Source organism: Elgaria multicarinata, chromosome 15 (assembly GCF_023053635.1).
Source record: "Elgaria multicarinata webbii isolate HBS135686 ecotype San Diego chromosome 15, rElgMul1.1.pri, whole genome shotgun sequence".
Taxonomy (NCBI): Eukaryota; Metazoa; Chordata; class Lepidosauria; order Squamata; family Anguidae; genus Elgaria; species Elgaria multicarinata.
This window is the reverse complement of record NC_086185.1, coordinates 27,914,952-27,934,905: the sequence shown is the minus strand read 5'-3', so window position 1 is coordinate 27,934,905 and position 19,954 is coordinate 27,914,952.

The following is a 19,954-nucleotide window of genomic DNA, read 5'->3' as shown; positions in this document are numbered from 1 at the left end:
GCTCCTATTCAGTTTGTGATCTACAACAATTCCAAGATCCTTCTCACTGGTAGTATTGCTGAGCCAAGTATCCCCCATCTTATAACTGTGCCTTTGGTTTCTTTTTCCTAGGTGTAGAACACATGGAATCATATACAATCCACTTGATCTCTCCCATTCTCATCACTTCATACATTTTGGGTGTGGGTGGGGCGGGGACACTTGACTCTAATAATTCTTTTTTAAAGAGTTTCTTTTTAAAACAAACCAATCATTAATAATAATTAATTATTTTAACTTAGACTTTTTATTCTGCTGTTCACCACTCTAGAATCTTTGGGTGTTGATTGGTATACGTTCTGGTCTGGGAGCCTGCCTATTATTATTGATTTACTAGTGTAAAACGCCCATGACGCCGCAGGGACTCATAGTCCTGTTCCTTTCCCACTTGTTCGCCCCTCAGTCCTCTCACCACAGATGGGCTTGTGTATAACGTGAATGTGGTTCGTGCATAGTGAATCCCCCTCCAAAATTTGCATGTGCAACAGCCCCACCCCTCCCTTGGGTGCCCTGATGGCCACCTCCACCCCCTTCCCCACCCCACTGGCAACAAAAGCCAAACCCCGTGGGCAGGGCAGAAGAAAGTGGTGGTGGTGGTGGGAGTGTTTGGCTGCCTGTAACCATCAGTGACTGTCCTTTCTTCTTCTTTTTCCCAGACTGGGGGCCTGAAGTTGTGTTTCTCATCTTGCTGCCTGTGGCCGCCTTCCTTTGGCTAGTTGCCTACTATTGTAAGGAGAAGGGATACCACTACCAGCTTATAGATGCAATAATTGATAGGGGCACCTACCGAACTGGAGAGCCCTGGGAAATCCCCCAGCCATCGGGCCCTCATGGACTTCCACCGTCCCGCTTCATGGACTTTGTGGTAGACGATGAGCCATCGCCCCCAGTTGTTCAACTCATTCACGGCGATGGGCTCTTCCTGGCGCCTGGCGCATACTCTCAGCACGCCAATGCAGGAAACCCGAAGAATGAGTGCGTTACCGGTCCACTTGTGCACAGAAATGTTCCTGGCCATGTTTCAGAACCTGCTTTGGAAACAGCATCCTCGGTAGACCAGTGATGTACAGAGAGGGAGCCTGGATCTCTCTGTTGCCCGAGAGAGCACAAAATCATGCTGAACAGACATAGCTTGGTTTTAGGATCCAGGACGTGACTCAACCCCATAAGATTAAACCTTTAAATATATGTTTGGTTCAGCCTTCCCCAATGTGGCTCCTGCTAGATGCATTAGACTACGACTCCCAGCATCCCCTATTCAGCACTGGGCTGAACCTGGCTGTCTTTGACCCTCATCGTGCTGCATTTTCACTTATTTTAAGACCACATGGCTGGCGATTCAATGCTTTGCTTTAAAATAGAAGAGTGCACAGGTAACCCAACCCCCTCCCCAAAAGCACATTTGAGAGGACTGGGCTAACTCTGAGCTGGAAGGCTCTGTGTCTAAAGCAGCCTTCCTCAACCTGGGCCGCTCCAGATGGGTTGGACTGCAGTCCAACCCATCTGGAGCACCCCAGGTTGAGGAAGGCTGGTCTAAAGGAAAGTAGCACTGCACACACCTATGGTGGTGTCTTTTATTGTCTTCAGGATGCTGGTAGGTGAGAAGGGTTCAAGAGCAAGCTATTGCCAAGGGCATGGCATAGTCATCAAGACGTTCCCTTCATGGGCAGTGCTTGTTCTGTGTTTCGGGTTTAAAGATCTATAAAGAAACCACTGAAAAAGGCAAAGCATTGCCAATGAAGACGGAACTAAAAGATTGCTGAGCTGCTGTACAAAGTACTTGGGAAGATGATGCCTTAGGGCCTTTGCTCCTAGGACAATGCGCTCTGCACCAATTAATCTGTGAATTATTCTGTTCATGGGACTGTTCCCATTGGAGCTTTAACCTTTAAGCCAGGAGCCTGGCTGCATCATGCCCATGGATGTTATGTGCTTCACGGCACCCTGAGACTTTTTTAAACATTCGATTTTTGAGACCGCTTCTCTATAGTCAACCTTTAGGAGCAAAACTAGAAGGAGCAATGCGAGTCTTTTGAGTGAAATGCTTCTGGGATGCAAGGAGGTGATCGACACTTGTCCAATTCATGCTTTTAAATGTGTGTAACTAATTCTCAATAAAGGCTCTGTAGTACCTTGACAATTGGCCAACTTGAAGTGGTTTGTTCCATTTCTGCCAAGTTCCTACTCTGGCCGATACTTGGCGTGCTGTGGCCGCCCATGGTATACTGCCTCCTGTTACTCTCCTCTTCCTTGATCAGCATTGAGGATGCCAGTCAACTGGCACTCCATGTTCCCAGGGTATTTTTGCATCTGGGGAGGTTTACCAATGTGTGGGTCTGATTTGTAGTGAATAATTGGGCCTTCATTTGTCTGCTGCTTTCCACCTCTCCTCCCCAGCTAGGGCTGGATCTTAGGGCAGAAGCCCAGGGCCCTGCAGCCCAGGGGGTCCCCAGAATGACCGCACGTCACCCAGCAGGGCCTGGCCTGGATATCCCACGGCCCAGGAAAGCTGACTCTAATTTTCATAACATTGTTGTTGTTTATTCATTCAGTCGCTTCCGACTCTTTATGACTTCATGGTCCAGCCCAAACATTTTATATTGGGCTTACCTCTTCCTGTGCATGAACATGATTGCAGACCTTCAGTTTATTATATTTATTTGCTTTGAAAATATGACAAAATGGTGCTTATTCTCCAGTAAATTGGTTTAGCATCACGGCAGCAGAACTAAACTCCTTTTTATTTCTGTATTCATGTTGTTGCGATGTTTTAAGTGAGTTTAAGAGACAAAACTGAATATGCTCAGAGTCTTTCACTTGACAAACTATTGTTTTGCTCTTACATATCAGAAATGTAGAAGTTGCAAAGCATGGAATGGCAGTGTGGCCATGGTGGGGGAGAAACACTTATGTACATCACACCTCAAGTAAAACACAGAGATGCTGTTCAGATGACATGTTAAGCCATGTTGGGGAATCAAAACCATCCCAGTAATGTTGGTTTAATGAGTTTCTGGCAATGTGAATTCAGAGACACCAATTGCTACCACTTTGATTAACCAGATTTGCTTGCAAAAGAAAAGTCAAAGCAGTAAGATATTGCCTTTGCCATATTAAGATTTCCTGACATGGAAATGCTTCCGCAGTATTCACTCCTGGGCTTGGAAATGCTGTGTTATTGGTCATATCAATTCTCTCCCCATGTGTAGGTGTAAGTTCTGCTGTCTTCCATGGGGATTTATGCCTGGGTGAGGGTGGATGGCAGCCATAGAAAGACACGGGAACTGCGAAATTCAATGGTAGAGTGTCGTGATACTCAGGGTGGGGGCATTTTGGTAGAAAAGGAGCTTCAGGGGAATGATTGAGAAACCCCTTGCACCCTGTGGAGGCCCTCTCCTGTCAAATTGAAACCCCAGGAGCATTTTGTAAAATAACAAAAGCAATATTCCCAGAAAGCATATCAGAGTGGCATGGCATCCCGTGTTTCTGCCCAAGGGCCAAACTAGACGAAGCAACAGATTAATGATTAGCGTTCCTCTCCCATCTTTGTTAGATTCCATTGGTATCAGAGCAACTGGTGCATGTGTATGTAGACAATGGAACACAATGTGGGTCCCTAGTCGACAGCAGCATCACTCTTTGTAACCCCTTTGAGGCTACAATCATATGCAAGGCCCATTCAAATCAGTGGGCCTTCCTTCTGAACAAACTTGCATTGGATACAGTTTATAGTCTTCTTCCTATTCCTCCCCCCCCCCCCAGATTTTCATAGTATCATAGAATAGCAGAGTTGGAAGGGGCCTACAAGGCCATCGAGTCCAACCCCCTGCTCAATGCAGGAATCCACCCTAAAGCATCCCTGACAGATGGTTGTCCAGCTGCCTCTTGAATGCCTCTAGTGTGGGAGAGCCCACAACCTCCCTAGGGAACTGATTCCACCGTCGCACTGCTCTAACAGTCAGGAAGTTTTTCCTGATGTCCAGCCGGAATCTGGCTTCCTTTAACTTGAGCCCGTTATTCCGTGTCCTGCACTCTGGGAGGATCAAGAAGAGATCCTGGCCTTCCTCTGTGTGACAACCTTTTAAGTATTTGAAGAGTGCTCTCATGTCTCCCCTCAATCTTCTCTTCTCCAGGCTCAACATGCCCAGTTCTTTCAGTCTCTCTTCATAGGGCTTTGTTTCTAGACCCCTGATCATCCTGGTTGCCCTCTTCAGAACACGATTCTCCTCTCTGTCGCTTGCTGGAATGGCTGCTGGGGATGACAGTTGAGGGACAAGCAGCCTTTATAAAGGGGTTGCTCGATAGTAACGCCCAATGACTTCAATGGAACTTACTCTCAAGTAAGTGGAAAACGAGCAGGTCGGTCACGCGATGCACATTTACTCTGAAGTCAGTTTAACTTCGTTCAATGGGGTCTCTCCCCGAGTGTGCAACTCACCCTAACTTGAGAGTAAGTCCCACTGACTACAATGAGACTTGCTTCAAAGTAGACCTGCAAAGGTTTCTCCCAATCCTAGGTTCCAATCCTATGTATACTTGCCTAGGCAAAACTGCCCTTGAACGTACTATGGGCTGACTTTCGAGCAAACCCACATGGGCTCAGGCTGCTACTATGTCGAAAGCTCTATTGATGGCCCCGAGACTTCGCCTTCTAGGGCCGCTGTGTCGATTTCTGGAGCCCGAGTTATCCCCCCCACCGCCTCCCCCGACACGCTTCTGTCTGGGAGGTGAGAAAGAGGTGGGGATCGGGGCCAGGCCAGCTGAGACGAATGGCGTTTCCCAGCCTCATCAAGGCGGGTTTCTTGTTGAGCAATAAAGGCTGATTATTGGGAAGGAGAAACTTTATTGAACACCCGCATTGGCTGAGTTCAGACGCCACGCTAATCAACGGTTGCGTGCCATTCTCTTCCTATTACCTCCCCGCCATTTGATTAGCGTGGCGTCCGAACTCAGCCACTGAAGGTGGAAGAAGACACGAAACCGGGTGTGTGTGTTGCAGGTCGGGGAGCGGCGTCGCTTTGCCCGGGGCTGTGCGCCATGGCGCGGGCCCTGCTGTGCGCTCTTGCCTTGCTGTTAGCTCCAGCGGGAGACGCTTCCCCCAGCGCAGACGTCGGGCTGGCCACGGCGTCGGCGGGAGCCAGCCAGTGTCAGAAACGGTTCGACGGCGCGGACGCCGAGTTCTCTTACATCCAGCCGGACTCCGTGGAAGAGGTTCGCCTGCGCCAACAGCCGTTCGCTCCCCGCACGGTTCCCCTGAAGTCAGCCACCACCACGGCGGGCCGTGGGGCCACCACTGAGAGCCACGGCACCACCCAACCCCCGGCAAAGAAAACAGGAGGTAAGAGGGTCACTCCATTGGCCAATACCGGTGTGATGTTTCCAAGGGCAGGAGAGAAATCTAGGACTTCTCTCGTCTCTCTTTCGCCCACTGTCACTAGCGGGAAAGGTTAACTGGTGCTTTTCTTGTTTTATCCTATGTTAATCTTGCTTGGGGTAGACCCATTGAAATGAATGGGGACTCAGCCCTGCTTGGATTAGTGCATCTGTAGCCAGGGCAGGTGCCAGACTATTTTGTGCCCTAGGCAAGGCGAGATACTTGCACACACACACACACACCCCAAATTGTGTGGAAGTCCGAATGTGTGCACTGAGTGGAGAGCTGGGACTGACTCACTTCGATTTGGGACCGAGCCGTCTGGAACTCACCGGGACTTACTTCCGTGCGAACGCAACCCGCAGGGCCGGCGCTTCCATAGAGGCCAGTTAGGTAGCCGCCTAGAGCGCCAAGGTAAGGGGGCACCGAACAGCGCGCCCGGAAGTCGCCCTCCCACTCCCAGAGCTGCTCTGGCCGAGTGAGGGCAGCTTCCCGCCCTGCCCCCCCCCCCAGCGTCCTTGGCTTGGCTTCAGCTGGGCGCCCGCCCAGCAGCCGAAGCCAATCTGGGACACTGGGGGGCAGGGGCAGGGGGCTCCACATTCTGATGTCTGGCGCGTGCCGAAAGTCAGAACGTGGAGCCGTCTGACTGCCCTCCCCCAGCTTCCTGGCTTGGCTTTGGCTGCGGGGGGGGGGGGGGGGCGAATGGGCGGAAGTGGAGCTGCCCACCCACCCCACCCCACTGCAGCATCCCACCAAGCCAGGAGGACTTCGGGCAAGAGACAGGTAACATGTCTCCGCCTACCTGGGGTGGGTGGGGGATACAGTGGGGTGGGGTGTGTGAAAGCAGCTCTCCTTGCCTAGGGCGCAAAAAAGCCTGCCACCGGCCCTGGCAACCCGCTATGCAGCCTGGTGTCCCGATCCCCTCCACACCTTTACTCAGGGGAATAAGGCTTCTGAGTAAGGAGGCATAGGCGGATCGGGCTGCACTGGTGCCTCCCGGTGCAACACTTTCTCAGAAGCAAGTCCCATTGATCCACGCGCGCAGGATTGGGAAGCAGGAGAGTTTGCCTTGCGAGGAGTCCTAGCTTTCCTGGGAGAAGGGAGAGGGAGTCCCACTTGCCCGTCTGCCTGTCTAGTGCAGCTCTGGGAGGGCGGCTTCCGGGCGGAAGTCCGAACGTGGAGCCACCCCCCACCCCAGCATCCCTGGCTTCGCTTCGGCGGGCGCGGGGTGCCATCTCGACCGCCCAGGCCCAGCTGAATCCTCGGGCCGAGCCAGCTCACAGCCAACACATGTGAGTGCTGTGCTGCACCCAGCGCCCCTCTTAGTTTGGCGCTCTAGGTGGCCGCCTGAATGGCCTCTTTGGTAGCGCCAGCCCTGGGCAGGTGGCACCATCATGCCTGCCCCCAATGTGGCTCCATCCTCCCAGCTGCACATATGGCATGGATGGGAAACTTATGGCCTTCCTAATGTTGGTGGACTACCATTTTCATCATCCCTCAACATTGCCCACGCTGACTGAAGCTGATGGGAGTTGGAGTCCAACAACATGGGGGGGGGGCACAAGTGCTTCATCTGTGGCAGTTGGGAAAGGTGGCAAAGTCCAGGGATTTTCTCCATCCCACCACCAACTATTTTGGTGCATGTTGTTGTAGTGAGTGGAATGCAAATTCTAATCCTGACCGCTTCTAGTTGGGGAGAAGTAGCTATTGCGATTTACATAGGTATGGTGTGTGTGTGTGTTAGTATATAGTCCTCTGTGGAACTCACTGCCCCTGGAGGTCAGGCAGGTACCAATACTAGGCTACTTCCGTGCCTCCTGAAAACACCTCTGTTTCGAGATGCTTTCCCCAACTGACTAGCCCCTGTTTTTCTGGCTCCTTTGTTTTTAAATAGAACAATTTTAATTTGCTTTTTAAATGATCTTTCTTTTACTGTTTATATCTATGTTCACCACTCTGGAATCTGTGTTAGATCATTGGGAGGGACATAAATGTTGTAAATAAAGGAATAAATAAATAATATATAAAATCCCACACACACGTATTACGATGAGAGGAGTTGTGGGGTGTGCTGGTGAAGGAAGACCTGAAGGGCAGGAAATGTGGGAAGATTTCAGACACTGAGCGCCTGGCCTTTTTTCTCTTTCCCTGTTTCCAGAGCCACTTTGGATTTTAATCTTAGTACTAGTTGGGCTTTTCTCCTGTTGTGGAATGGGGATTTGGATACACTGCCGTGAGGACACCTCTACAACATCTGGGACTGTAATCTTCAGCGGCAACCCGTTAACTTGGCAGAGGAATATTGACTCTTTTGTAACACTCTCCGATATCATCGACCCACCTCCCTGCAATGAAGATCAGAACACAGACGATGAGAACCAGGAGCAGATCCAGCTGGAGGATTGCGGCATTCCCCCAACATTGGACCTGACTGCTAGCCTTCCTCCACTGCAAGATGTGGCCACCAGCCTTTCCCCACCACCATACCTGGCTGCCAGCCATCTCCCGCCGGCGGACCCGGCTGTTGGCCTTCGCCTGCCACCTCATATAACTCGCCGTTTGGGCTGCAACACTGATGATCCACCACCATACAGTCCGGAGGATCCTTCCCCACCTCTGCCATCTGCCTCGCCAGTTGTGCCATTCCATCATGCCCAGGCTGAAAACCCAGGGAACATGAAGGACTTTTAAATGCAGCTTTATCTTGTAAATACTGGAAACCCAGGGCATGAGGCTGCAGCCCAGATTTTACTGGATTTTCCCCCAATGATTTTCTCCAAGGCCTACTTTGAGAACTGGGTCATTGACAAAGCCATCATGTGGTTGGAGATCAACTTCTCCTGAAGAACCTTGATACATAATAAGCCAAAGCAAAACCCCACAGTTTGCTTTTAGGAAATAAAGTGGGGAGGGCTATGGACCATTGTGGGGACACATGTCAGCTGGACTCGGTCATCACACTGCTGTTTTATCATTTGACGAGGGACTGCAGGACAGCCCATGAAATGTTTTGACTGAACCTTAAACTACCCAGCCACAATTAATGCATCTGGTCTTCAAAACAATACTTAAAACAACCAAATCTGAGCTAGAAATCTCTGTCAAAAGGAAAGGAGCATGTTTACGTGCTGAACTGCATAATGTTTAAATTGTGTGTGTGTGTGTGTGATGTGATGGGGAGGGTTGAAGAAATGGAAGAGATGGCGGCAAAGACGTTTTATATGGCTGACCCTCCCCTCTATGGGCAGAGCTAGTTCTGTGTTGCTACACAGCTCAGTAGGAACCAATAATCAGACAAATTATATAGGGACTGCCCAAAAGAATCTGCTCAAACTAGCCTTAACCAACCAGATGCCCTCCAAATAGATTGGCCTACAACTCCTAGCATCTTTCAACCAGCTAAGTTGGTTGGGGATTTTGGGAGTTGTAGTCCAACGCATCTGGAGGGTACCAGGTTGAGGTGGGTTGCCTTCAATACAGCCAGGCAAGGCATGGCAAAGTATATTGGGCTGCGACCTGAAACCCTTGGGGAGGCCACACTTGGTGTCGTTACTCCTAGGGAAGTGTGCTTTGGGTCAACTTATCTTTGACTAAGTCTATTTGTGTTCCTACTTGAGATCTACTGTCTACGTATTGGCATAAGCCGAGGGAATGTTTGCATGGCTACCTATGGGTGTATATGTCATATAATAAGCTGAAGGCTGTTTAATAATTTGGATGTTGTGTGATCACAGTGCTGTGTATTAACTCTCGAGAGGCAAAATGGGCAAGCATCCTGTGTGCCTCCTAGGTGAGATGCTTTTGGGATCCCAGAGGCTGTTTTTAGCACCCATTTCTAAAATGCAGGTGCCCACATATTTATCTACCGAATCAATAAAAACGAGTATTTTGATATTGTCCTCTGTCTCGCGTGGGTTGGTCTAATTTCTTCCTAGAGGCCAGATTTACATCAAGCAGGAGATGACGCTTTGAAAGCAGTTTGAAAACAGTTTATGTAGTGTGTCCTGGGCACCAACACTTTTCAAAACTGTTATAAACTATTAAACAGTAGTAGTGTAGATCCTACCGTACTTGGTATCAGATCACTCAGGGCTTTTGCTGCTTTCAGTGCCGTGCCTAACGTGATCACCATCTAAGGATTCAATTCCAGGAAGGCTGGAATGGCACATTGATTTTTACGAGTGTTAATGGAGGCTGGTAGCTCCAATGTCAGTGAGTCTGTGAATCGGCCCGGGGTTTCAGTCAGCACTTTAAAGGAGTTATCCAAGGTACAAACATCATGGATTGCTCCATTAGAGTTCTGTCTGAAACCCGGGGCAGATTCGCCACCCCACTGACATTGGAGCCATCAGCCTCTACTGAAGAATGTATACTAGGGGTGTGCCGCTCCGCTCCTCCGCCGCGGAGTTCCGGCTCCGAATCGGAGCTCCGCAGTGGAGGGGAGTGGTGCCAGGTAAGGCCAGGAGAGGAGGGCGGAGGGGGGGTTTACCGGTAAACAGCGGCAGGACCCGGTAAACCCCACTTACCTTTCCGGCGGAGCTCCGGATCGAGAGGAAGAATCCGCCTTCACCTCGATCCTCTTCGCCACGCTCTGCCGGCCCCCCAATCCTCTTCGCCTCCGCCTTAAGGGGAGGCGAAGCACCCCGCTCCGCTTCTAATTCGCTGGTCCGATTAGAAGCGGAGCACATCCCTAATGTATATACTGCTCTTCAATAAAACATCAGGGCAGCTTACAAATAACACATAAATACATAAAGGAGTGAGATGTTTAAAAAGGCAGATAAGAGTCATGAAACAGCACAGATAAAAAAAAAAAAATTCACAGTGTTGGAAGTGATTTTGGAGGCATCAAGTCCAGCTCCCTACTCAATGCAATGCAGGATGCAACTATAATACATCACCTTCAGCCTTGCCTTAAATATTTCCGACAAAGCAGAATGCACCACTCTGGTCCATTTTCAAACAGCTCTTGGTGTTATGAAGCCTCTCCTAATTTTTAGCCAAACACTGCTTCTTTGCCATTTCTCCCCACTGATTGTCAGTCTGTCTTCCAGAGCAATAGAGAATGAGTTCAGAATTCAACCCTCGGACTGAAAGAGGTTTTGCAGGCCAGATTCCATCTGGATGATCTCCTAGTTTTATCCCTCTAGCTACCCAAGCTCTACAATGTGTCTCGTTCTCAAATGAAGAATTATTTGAGAATGTAGCAGAGCCATGTACTCCACATCTCATGAAGAAATACTATTTTGCCCAGTAAATGCCAGCTCTTGTTTTTGGAAAGCTATAGTTCATCTTTGGGCCATTCTTATGGATATTTGCCCTTATCCAAGGACCAGTTTGGTCCCTAAGGCCCATTCTCAGGTGCAGAAGGACTGCTTCGTTAGGAAGATGCAGGGCCTGCAAACCCATTTGCTGAAGTTCATAGAGCACTGCTCTGGGTATGGGAGCACACCATGGTTTAATTCACACAGACACACAACTAATTAAATGTGTGTTCCCATGCATCTGCAGCCAGAAAAAAGTCCTAGAATTCGCAGCATTCCCTAGCCAGCTGTGCATCTATAACACTATTCCTGCATTGGGCATATTAAGTATAGCCAACTAGGAGGGGTCTCTGCACCAAGGAACTTGCAAATCTAAATTATCAGCAGTAGGAGGGAATGAAAGGAGAGGAAGTAATCCCAGAGTGCAGGACACGGAATAATGGGATCAAGTGACAAGAAGCCAGATTCCGGCTGGACATCAGGAAAATCTGTTTTTAATAGCACAAATACTTATTTCCAACTGTGTGTGTACCAAATCACCAATAAAGAAAAGTGTGTTGTATTTTTATCTGAGGCTCTTGAAATCACCTGTTCAATTCCTTACGGTTTCATCATACTTGGTATTTCTATGGCCCAAGGATTTCATGCTGCTACCTGTCCATGGGCAGGTAGAGGCCTTCAAGAGGCAGCTGGACCTTCAAGAGGCCTTCAAGAGGCAGCTGGACAGCCATCTGTCAGGGATGCTTTAAGGTGGATTCCTGCATTGAGCAGGGGGTTGGACTCAATGGTCTTAGAGGCCCCTTCCAACTCCACTATTCTACGATGCTATGAAATGGGGCAGTTTTACATTCCATGGGTTTCGAAAGCATAGTTTACCTGTGATGGATGCACAAAATGTCTCTGTCCTGGAATGTTGTACAAAGACTAGAGAGATCCAGGTTCCAAAGTGGCATGGGCCCTACCATTGGGCAGAGCAAGGCAGCTGCCTCAGGCATGGATGCTGTGGAATGGCAGCTAGATGTTGGAGGACAAAGCTTCATGAGCCACACAGCAGGGCTTTTCCCATGGAAAAAAGTGAACAGCAGAGTACAATGTGGTCCTAAGTTGTGCATGTCCATGCAGACCAGTTGTGAGAACAGCCCATTTATGCCTAATCCTTGGAGCTCATTGGCACAGGACTTGGTCAGAAGATTTTTGGATGTCCAAGAATTCAAGGACAGCAGGATCACTCCTATTCACATGCCTATTGATGTGCTGAGCGAACTCTGAAATGTTAATGAAGCAGCACATTAAGGAATGGTGTGCACATGCGTGTTGGTCAGAACATAGGGCTACCACTGTACACAACAGGGCAGGGGGAGCCAATGTGGTGCTCATATAAACCTATGCCCCACTGGACACATTTCTGAGCACCCGCTAAGGTGCCCAACTTCTCTCACTTAAAATAAAATAACACATTTTCTTACTGGTAGTTGGGATTGCTGTGAAATAGGTATTTGTTGGTGCTGTTGTTGCATGAGTTGTGGCTCAGCCCCCCACCTCTGACTTGTATCCAGTCTTTTGGGAAGGTTATTTGTCCTTTGCTAGGCCTCCCATGGCAGCCATTTTGTGTTTGCGCCCATGATAGATTTTCACATTACCCAATGTGCTGAAGTTGTAATAAATCTTTTAGTCTTTAACCAAACTCTGTGGGGGGAGAGGAGGGGAAGAGTTTGTGCAACACAGAGACATTCAACAGGTGCATCTTCTTCATGGGGATCTGAGGAATTAAGTTCTGTGCTGGATGGATTTCTACCTATTTTATGTGCACAGCCTCAGCCAGGACAAGGGGTGGAAATGAGGAGAGTGAGGGGGCCCAATCCAAATGGAACAAAGAAAGCAAAAGTGGCGATAGTAATTCTAGATTAAGTAATCCAGAGAAAAAGGAGGTGAGAGAACAGCTATCCTTTCATTCTGCTGCAACTCGCTCCCTACAGCCAGATCTTCCCATGGGGATTTCAAGGAGGGAGGGAGGAACGCCCTCAATATTTGGACTCCTGGGGATCTTGTCCAAGTTTGCTTTTCTTCATGATTAAGCATTCCTTGTAGGCCTAATCAGTGGTGCGGCTGGGGTGGGACCTTCGGGCAGAGATTCAGGACTCCAACCCCACCCCAAATGAGCAGAAAGTGGCATCTGATGAGGGACAGGTTTAGTGTCAGCACCTGGGCAAGCACTGGCATGGTGGGCTTCATGTGAGTAGCTGCAACATCCATCCTTCCTTCCTTCCTCCTCTTATATAATCTATGGTGGCCAGCTGGGCATGTTCATGGTTACAAATTCCTGTTTTAACATGTTTATTTCAAAATACATTAATTTAAAATATGAAGTGGCACATGCTTGGAGTATTTGTCTTCTTAATCAGGGTTGCCAAACAGATTTTTTTTAAAAAATGTTGAACATGTCAGGAATGTAGAACCAGTAGCTGGGAGTGGTGGCCGGGAGGTGGGGCGGCGGCGGTGGAAGAGGACTGAAAGGTGGTGCTTCAAAACTGAAGGAACACATGGCCATCTCATAAAACCATTAATCCAAGTTTTAAAATTACCTAGCGGCACCACTGAGTGTGATGTTTGGCGTGTTCCTGCAAAGTATTCCATGGGCCTTATTGCCATGTCATTGAGAAAAAGTGACACTTACTTCTGGGGAGACATGCTTACTAGTGGGGTGTACAAGATGTGCTTAGGAATGGATCTAAAGTGGCCCCAATGCATGAGGGGTCAGGGCTCCTGCACCTTGAACCCTTTTGTCAAAGAGAGGATTTCGCAGGTGGAGCTTGCATGACATCCTACAGCTGCTGAAATCCCTTCCCCTACAGGTATTAGCTCTGTGCTGTTTGTATTTCCCCCCACTACTCAGCAGGTCTCCCTACTCACAAGTAATTCCCATCAAGTTCAATGGGACTCCCTCCCAAGGAAACATACATGTCACTGCAGCCTTACTGCCCTGCCAGATCCTGTTCACTTTTACTCAGAAGTAACTCCCACTGACATAAACGACACTCACATATGTGTTGCAGCCCAATCCTATGCATGCTTACTCTGAAGTAAGTCAAAATAGTTGTTATTCATTTGATTTGTAACCCAATTTTCTACCACAATTGGCATTCAAAGTTACTTATAACCACTGATAAAACAACAATAAGCAAATACATTAAAACAGAATTTAAAAAATTAACCGATTTAGTTCAATGGCCCAAAAGCCCCAACTGTGTTTAATTAATTAATTAATTAATTAATTGCATTTCTTCTTTTTTATATTTTTTTATTTTCCAATACTTAAACATACAGCCATTACAATTAAAGTAAAACAACATACTACATAAATGTTGAATACATTAATATCGTATATTCTCACTTTAAATTTATCGCATTTCTATACCGCCCAATAGCCGAAGCTCTCTGGGCGGTTTACAAAATTAAGACAATGCAAGTATAAAACAACAGTATAAAACCATAATATAATTAAAATACAATATAAAAGTGCGGATTTACTTCAGTGAAAAATCCTTTTAAACACCATGGCCCTTACTTCCGAGTAAACACTATCAATTGCCCATGAATCAGAGCCCACAGCTCTGTGGATTTGGAAGGTAAGTCACGGTGGCCCTTTCCTGCTGCGGGAGGGGAGTTAGGGTTGATGAAGTGGGGTGGATCGGGGCCAGCCCAGCTGAGACGAGTTGCGTTTCCCGGCCTCATCAAGGAGAGTTTCTTGGTGAGATAAAACAGCCGTTCTGCGGTGGGCTCGTATCTCGGGTGTGTTTGGCTACTGGGGCTAATTGAACGGGGAGAAGTTAGCCTTGACTGGTCAGGCGTGGGAAAAACGTTTTCGAATCTGGCCCCCTTTTAGGGTGGGTCTGTGCCATGGAGCGGGCTTCGTTGTGCGCCCTAGTGCTGTTCCTGGCTCCAGGTTGCGCTTCTGTGGCGAAAGCAGGAGAAATGTGCCACGCCTGGACGTCTGGAACGGAGTCGCCCGTCGGGCCTTTCCAGTGCCCGAAGAGACTCGACAGCGCGAACGCCACGTTTTGCTGCGGCAACTGCGGCTCACGGTATTGCTGCTCGTCCAGGGAAAAGCGCCTGGACCAGAAGAAATGCGTGCCTAACCGACAACCGGGGAAAGACCCCCAGTCCCGGGCCAGAGGATTACCAAGTAAGAAGAAGGGTCGATTAATATCCACTCAAAAGTGTCTTGATGGGGGATGATATCAGAGGGGGAAAGTGGTATATATCTCTCCTCTCTCATCTCACACTATTCCCCCGCTCGTGCTCTCCGCTCCTCTGATGCCATGCTCCTCGCCTGCCCAAGGACCTCCACTTCCCTTACTCGGCTTCGTCCTTTTTCTTCTGCTGCCCCTTACGCCTGGAACGCTCTTCCAGAACACTTGAGAACTACCAACTCAATCACAGCTTTTAAAACTCAGCTAAAAACTTTTCTGTTCCCTATAGCTTTTAAATATTGAGTTTGTTCTGACTCTATACTGTTTAGCTTCACCCTACCCAGTGCCTGTTTACACTTCCCTGTGCCTGTTTGCATTCTCTTTCCCTCCTTATTGTTTACTACAACTTTATTAGATTGTAAGCCTATGCGGCAGGGTCTTGCTATTTACTGTGTATAATCTGTACAGCACCATGTACATTGATGGTGCTATATAAATAAATAAATAAATAAATAAATAATAATAATATTTGCAGAAACTGCAAATATATACCACATGCTTTTACGTCCTGGTGGGTCACTCCGTCTTCTTTTATTTTCTTCATCCTCAGACTGCCCACACCCCCAATCCCGGGTATTGTCAAATAAGTAAGAAATAGGTAGTGTTGTGGCACACAGAACCAAGTGCCAAGTTGAAGGTCTCCTTGTCTCTCAAACACTAGGAAGTCTTTTTGAGTAAGGGTTGCCAACCTTTTGGGTCTGATGGGTGAATTTGGAAGTTTGAGGAAGTGTCAAGGGTGCCCATTTATAAAACAGCCGTCATGACAGGCGAGAAAACACCCATTTCATAGAAAGGCGAAGAGGGTACATGAGAAGTAACTTGCCCAAGGATTTGAATTAGTGGTAGCAGTGGAGACTGAGCTGTCAAACACAAGGCCACAGTTCTTACACCCATTTAGGATTCAAAAGGATGGGAATGAAAGTCTCCCCTAACATCTTAGGGGCAGAGGGCTTTCCCGCAACGCTGTTCCCTAAGAAGGAGATGGGATGGGTTATATTTGGATCTTCTTTGGGTGAAAACGCTGTACGTACAGCAACATAAATGGGAGGATTTTTCTTTTCTTTTTTGTTATTGAACAGTGTGGTGTAGTGGCTAAAGTGTTGGACTGGGAGTCGGGAGATCTGGGTTCTAGTCCCCACTCAGCCATGGAAACCCACTGGGTGACTTTGGGCCAGTCACAGACTCTCAGCCCAGCCAACCTCACAGGGTTGTTGTTGTGAGGATAAAATGGAGAAGAGGAGGAAGGTTATGTATGCTGCCTTGGAGGAAAAAAGGCGGGATGTAAATGTAACAAATAAATAACTAAAAATAGATCACATCTGTATAACACAACTGATGTGGACAGATTCTTATTACAAAGGAAGCAGTCTGGATTTTCACTCTTAAATTGTTAGCCCCTGATGTTTTGAATGAGCGGAATGATTTGTCAGCATTTCTGTGAATTTTCCTGAACTTCTATACCTTTAAACCATGATGGTTTTTTTGTATATATACTGCTGTACTCATTCCCTAACTCATGTGTGTCTGCGACAGGTCGTAGAAGTATTGACTTTTTGGGAAGGGTGAAGAAACAAGATGAGAACCAGCTGTACTCTTGTGACATGGTATTATTTGCCAAATTTGGGGAAACTTCTAATATTATATATGTAATTATTTTTCCTGTTCGGGGGGATTATCTCACCATTATCCCACCCCAAAAATAGGCTATCTTGCCTTTACCGACTGGCAGACTGCTGAATTCAATTGTTTAAGCATGTTAAAGTGTTTTTTCCCAACATTATTTGTCCTTACAAATTGCTATGAGCTGTGTAAATTATTATAAACTGTTATGAGTTACATCTGTCTGAACACCTGAAGAAGACTTCCAGTTCGGGATGGAATTTCACCGGGAATCCTTAGTAGTAAACTGCCAGATACAACTGGTATGTTTGAAAACTTGTAGACTGCTAGATGTAACTGTAGACTGCCTGGTATAAGTTTTTTGTGAAACTGATTGTTAAGACCCTCACTGGTAATGTTTTTGAAAACCTATGAACTGTTCATATGATTGTTTCAGGTAACGATTGTGTTTGATTGTACCATTTAATATAAATGTTGTATCAAAAAGCTAATTACTGGGGCAGCGCATTGTCGTTTGGTTCATTGCAGTTGGAGTGTTTGGTTTGAATCGGTTCATTGGGGAATCTTGGAGGGGATCTACACTGCGTACTGAAGGCGCTTGCGTGCGCCTGCAGTGCGCCCCCAAAGCGACTGTGTAGATACTGCCCTAAGAGGCGGAGGAGGCGGCGGCTGGGGAATCCAGGCATGTCCTTGCTGCTGCCGCTGCCCACCTCCCTGCCAGCCTCCTGCTGCCGGCGAAAGAGCCACCCGGGTCGGAGAGCTTCTTCCACTCTCTGCCCCGCCTTCTTCCGCCGAGTGGCTCTTTCGCCGGCAGCAGGAGGCCAGCTGGGAGGTGGGCGGCGGCAAGGACGCGGCCGGATTCCCCAGCCGCCTCCTCCTCCGCCTCTTCCTCCGCCTCTTAGGGGAGAATCTACACAGTCGCTTTGGGGGCGCACTGCAGGCTCACGCAAGCGCCTTCAGTACGCAGTGTAGATCCCCTAGTCTTCGTTGGCTGGCACGGTGCGAATGTGAACAAAATAGCCACATTGAGACGACCGGTCCACCTCCGTCATTCAGTGCATATTTAATGTGGGTGGGAGGCTGCAAAGGTTCTCATTGTCATGATGGGGAATATTGGTGAAGGAAGGGTTGAGGGCCAGAAAAATGAAGGGAAGGAGGAGAGGGCGTCCTTTGGGACCACCTGTGACAATTTGTGATTGATCTTCTTTCTGTTTCCAGGTTTCGTGGACTGCTTCCCGTATACGTTTGCAACTATTGCTGCAATGAGCTTCACTGTTGTCGTCTGTTGGTGCTTGTACCAGTGGCAGAAGATGAACAACCAGGCGCCGTATATTTCCCCTCCTGCAAGGTCCTGTGTCACTGGCACTCCTCCCCCTAGCTCTGTGAATCCACCAAGCTGTAGAATCCGGGTCCGCCGTGGGCCCTTTATTTCTACATCTGCATTGGACAGTACGGTTGTTGTGTGGTTAAGTAGTGCAAACCGTGTATGCCATAAGGGTGAGTCGATCAATTTGACTCAAGCTGCACCCATGTGTACAACTGGTGGTGGTGGCAGCCTGGAGCCAGTCATGGAGGTAGAAGAGATGGAGCAGACAGTGGCTGGGGAAGACCTGGAGTTGTAGCAGAACATGCATGGTTGATGGAGGCTTGGTATACATGCAGAAGCAGACTCACCCCCCTTAGGATTCAGGAAATGAATGATTATGCTTTTAATGATATGTATATATTAGACTTCTCTTTTAAATAGACTGTCCTAATGGCTCAGTGTTGCCCTTCATTGTTTTGCAAACAAAGCATGTCCTAATGACATAGCATAGAGGTAATCATAATGCCCCCTACTCCCCAGTCAGTTCAGCAATTTAGAGGAACCCACCTTGGAGATGAGACCAGCTGCTCTAGGTATCATCAAGTGGTTTCCGTCTTCAGCCCCCTTCACATCTCTGGTCCCAGGAGCAAGACAGATGGATTTGACCATGATATGCTTTTGAACATGGGCCAGGGATGTGGGTGACACAATATGAAAATCTTTGCTCAGAAGTACAAATGCACAGCAGAATCCTCCCTCCAACATGACAACTGAAGGGTGGTCCAGCTCTGAGCTAGGTGGTTTTGTGTCAGTTGCACTTATTTGGGGTGGCTTTCTGATGGATCCAGGGTGTTGGGTGAGAAGAAACACTCAGGCAATGCCTTGAAACCTGGGTGAGCTGACCTATGAATAATTCTGTTGTGTGATAATAGCTTTGCATGACCCTTAACCTGTAGATACTAGCATAAGCCAGGGGAACATCTGGATAGCTGACTTAGGGTTATATTTGACCCTAGACTTTTAAAAAATTGGACATTGTATGATCACTTCTGTGTATTAACCCTGAATTAGCACAACTGGCAAACAATAATGTGTGTCTCCTGAATGACATGCTTCTGAGGTGGAAGAAACTTTTCTCTTTTTCTTTTTAGCAGAAATATTTGTCAAATGCATTTTTCCCAAGTGTATGTATGCTAAATGACCAATAAAGAAATGTGTGTTGTATTTTTATCCTGGTCTCATGAAATGGTTTGTTCAACTCCTTACAATGCCATCCTACATAGTATTTCTATGGCCAAAGGATTTCTTACTGCGCTCCTTGAAAGGTTGTCACACAGAGGAGGGCCAGGATCTCTTCTCGATCCTCCCAGGGTGCAGGACATGGAATAATGGGCTCAAGTTACAGGAAGTCCGATGACAGCTGGACATCAGGAAAAACTTCCTGACTGTTGGAGCAGTATGACAATAGAACCAGTTACCTAGGGAGGTGGTGGGCTCTCCCAGATAGAGCTGGAAAGCCATCTGCCAGGGATGCTTTTAGGTGGATTCCTGCATTGAGCAGGGGGTTGGACTTGGTGGCCTTATGGGGCCCTTCCAACTCTACTATTCTATGATTCTACCTTTAATGAGCAGAAAAGGCTTCAGTTGCGGCACGAGCAGGCTTGGACTTCATGATCACAGCCTGTTCTCACTCCATTGAGCTTGGCTGATGCTTTTCTGAAGCAAAAGGTAGCAGGAATCCTGTAGTTAAAAAGTGGTTCAAAGTTACAGAGGTGGATGTTTTGGGAAGAAGCAGCCAGGGGAAGTTTTAAGTATCAGCCTGATGCTGCTTCCTTGCAACCCTCATCCTCCACAAAGCCTACTTCCTGGACAGAAGGTTACCTCCTCAAGGAAAAAAATAAGCCCATGTCTGGAAGGTGTGAAAGCTGATCTTGTGTGTTTTATGGATTGCCCAGTGTTGTTCATTCCAGCGGCATCCATTCAAAGATGGATTTGATTATTTCTCCATTATGCAGAGAAGTATGCAAATAATTCTGAAAGAAAGTTTGCAATATTTTTTATAATTTATGTAAGTACATAACATTTAGTACCATTCCTTTTT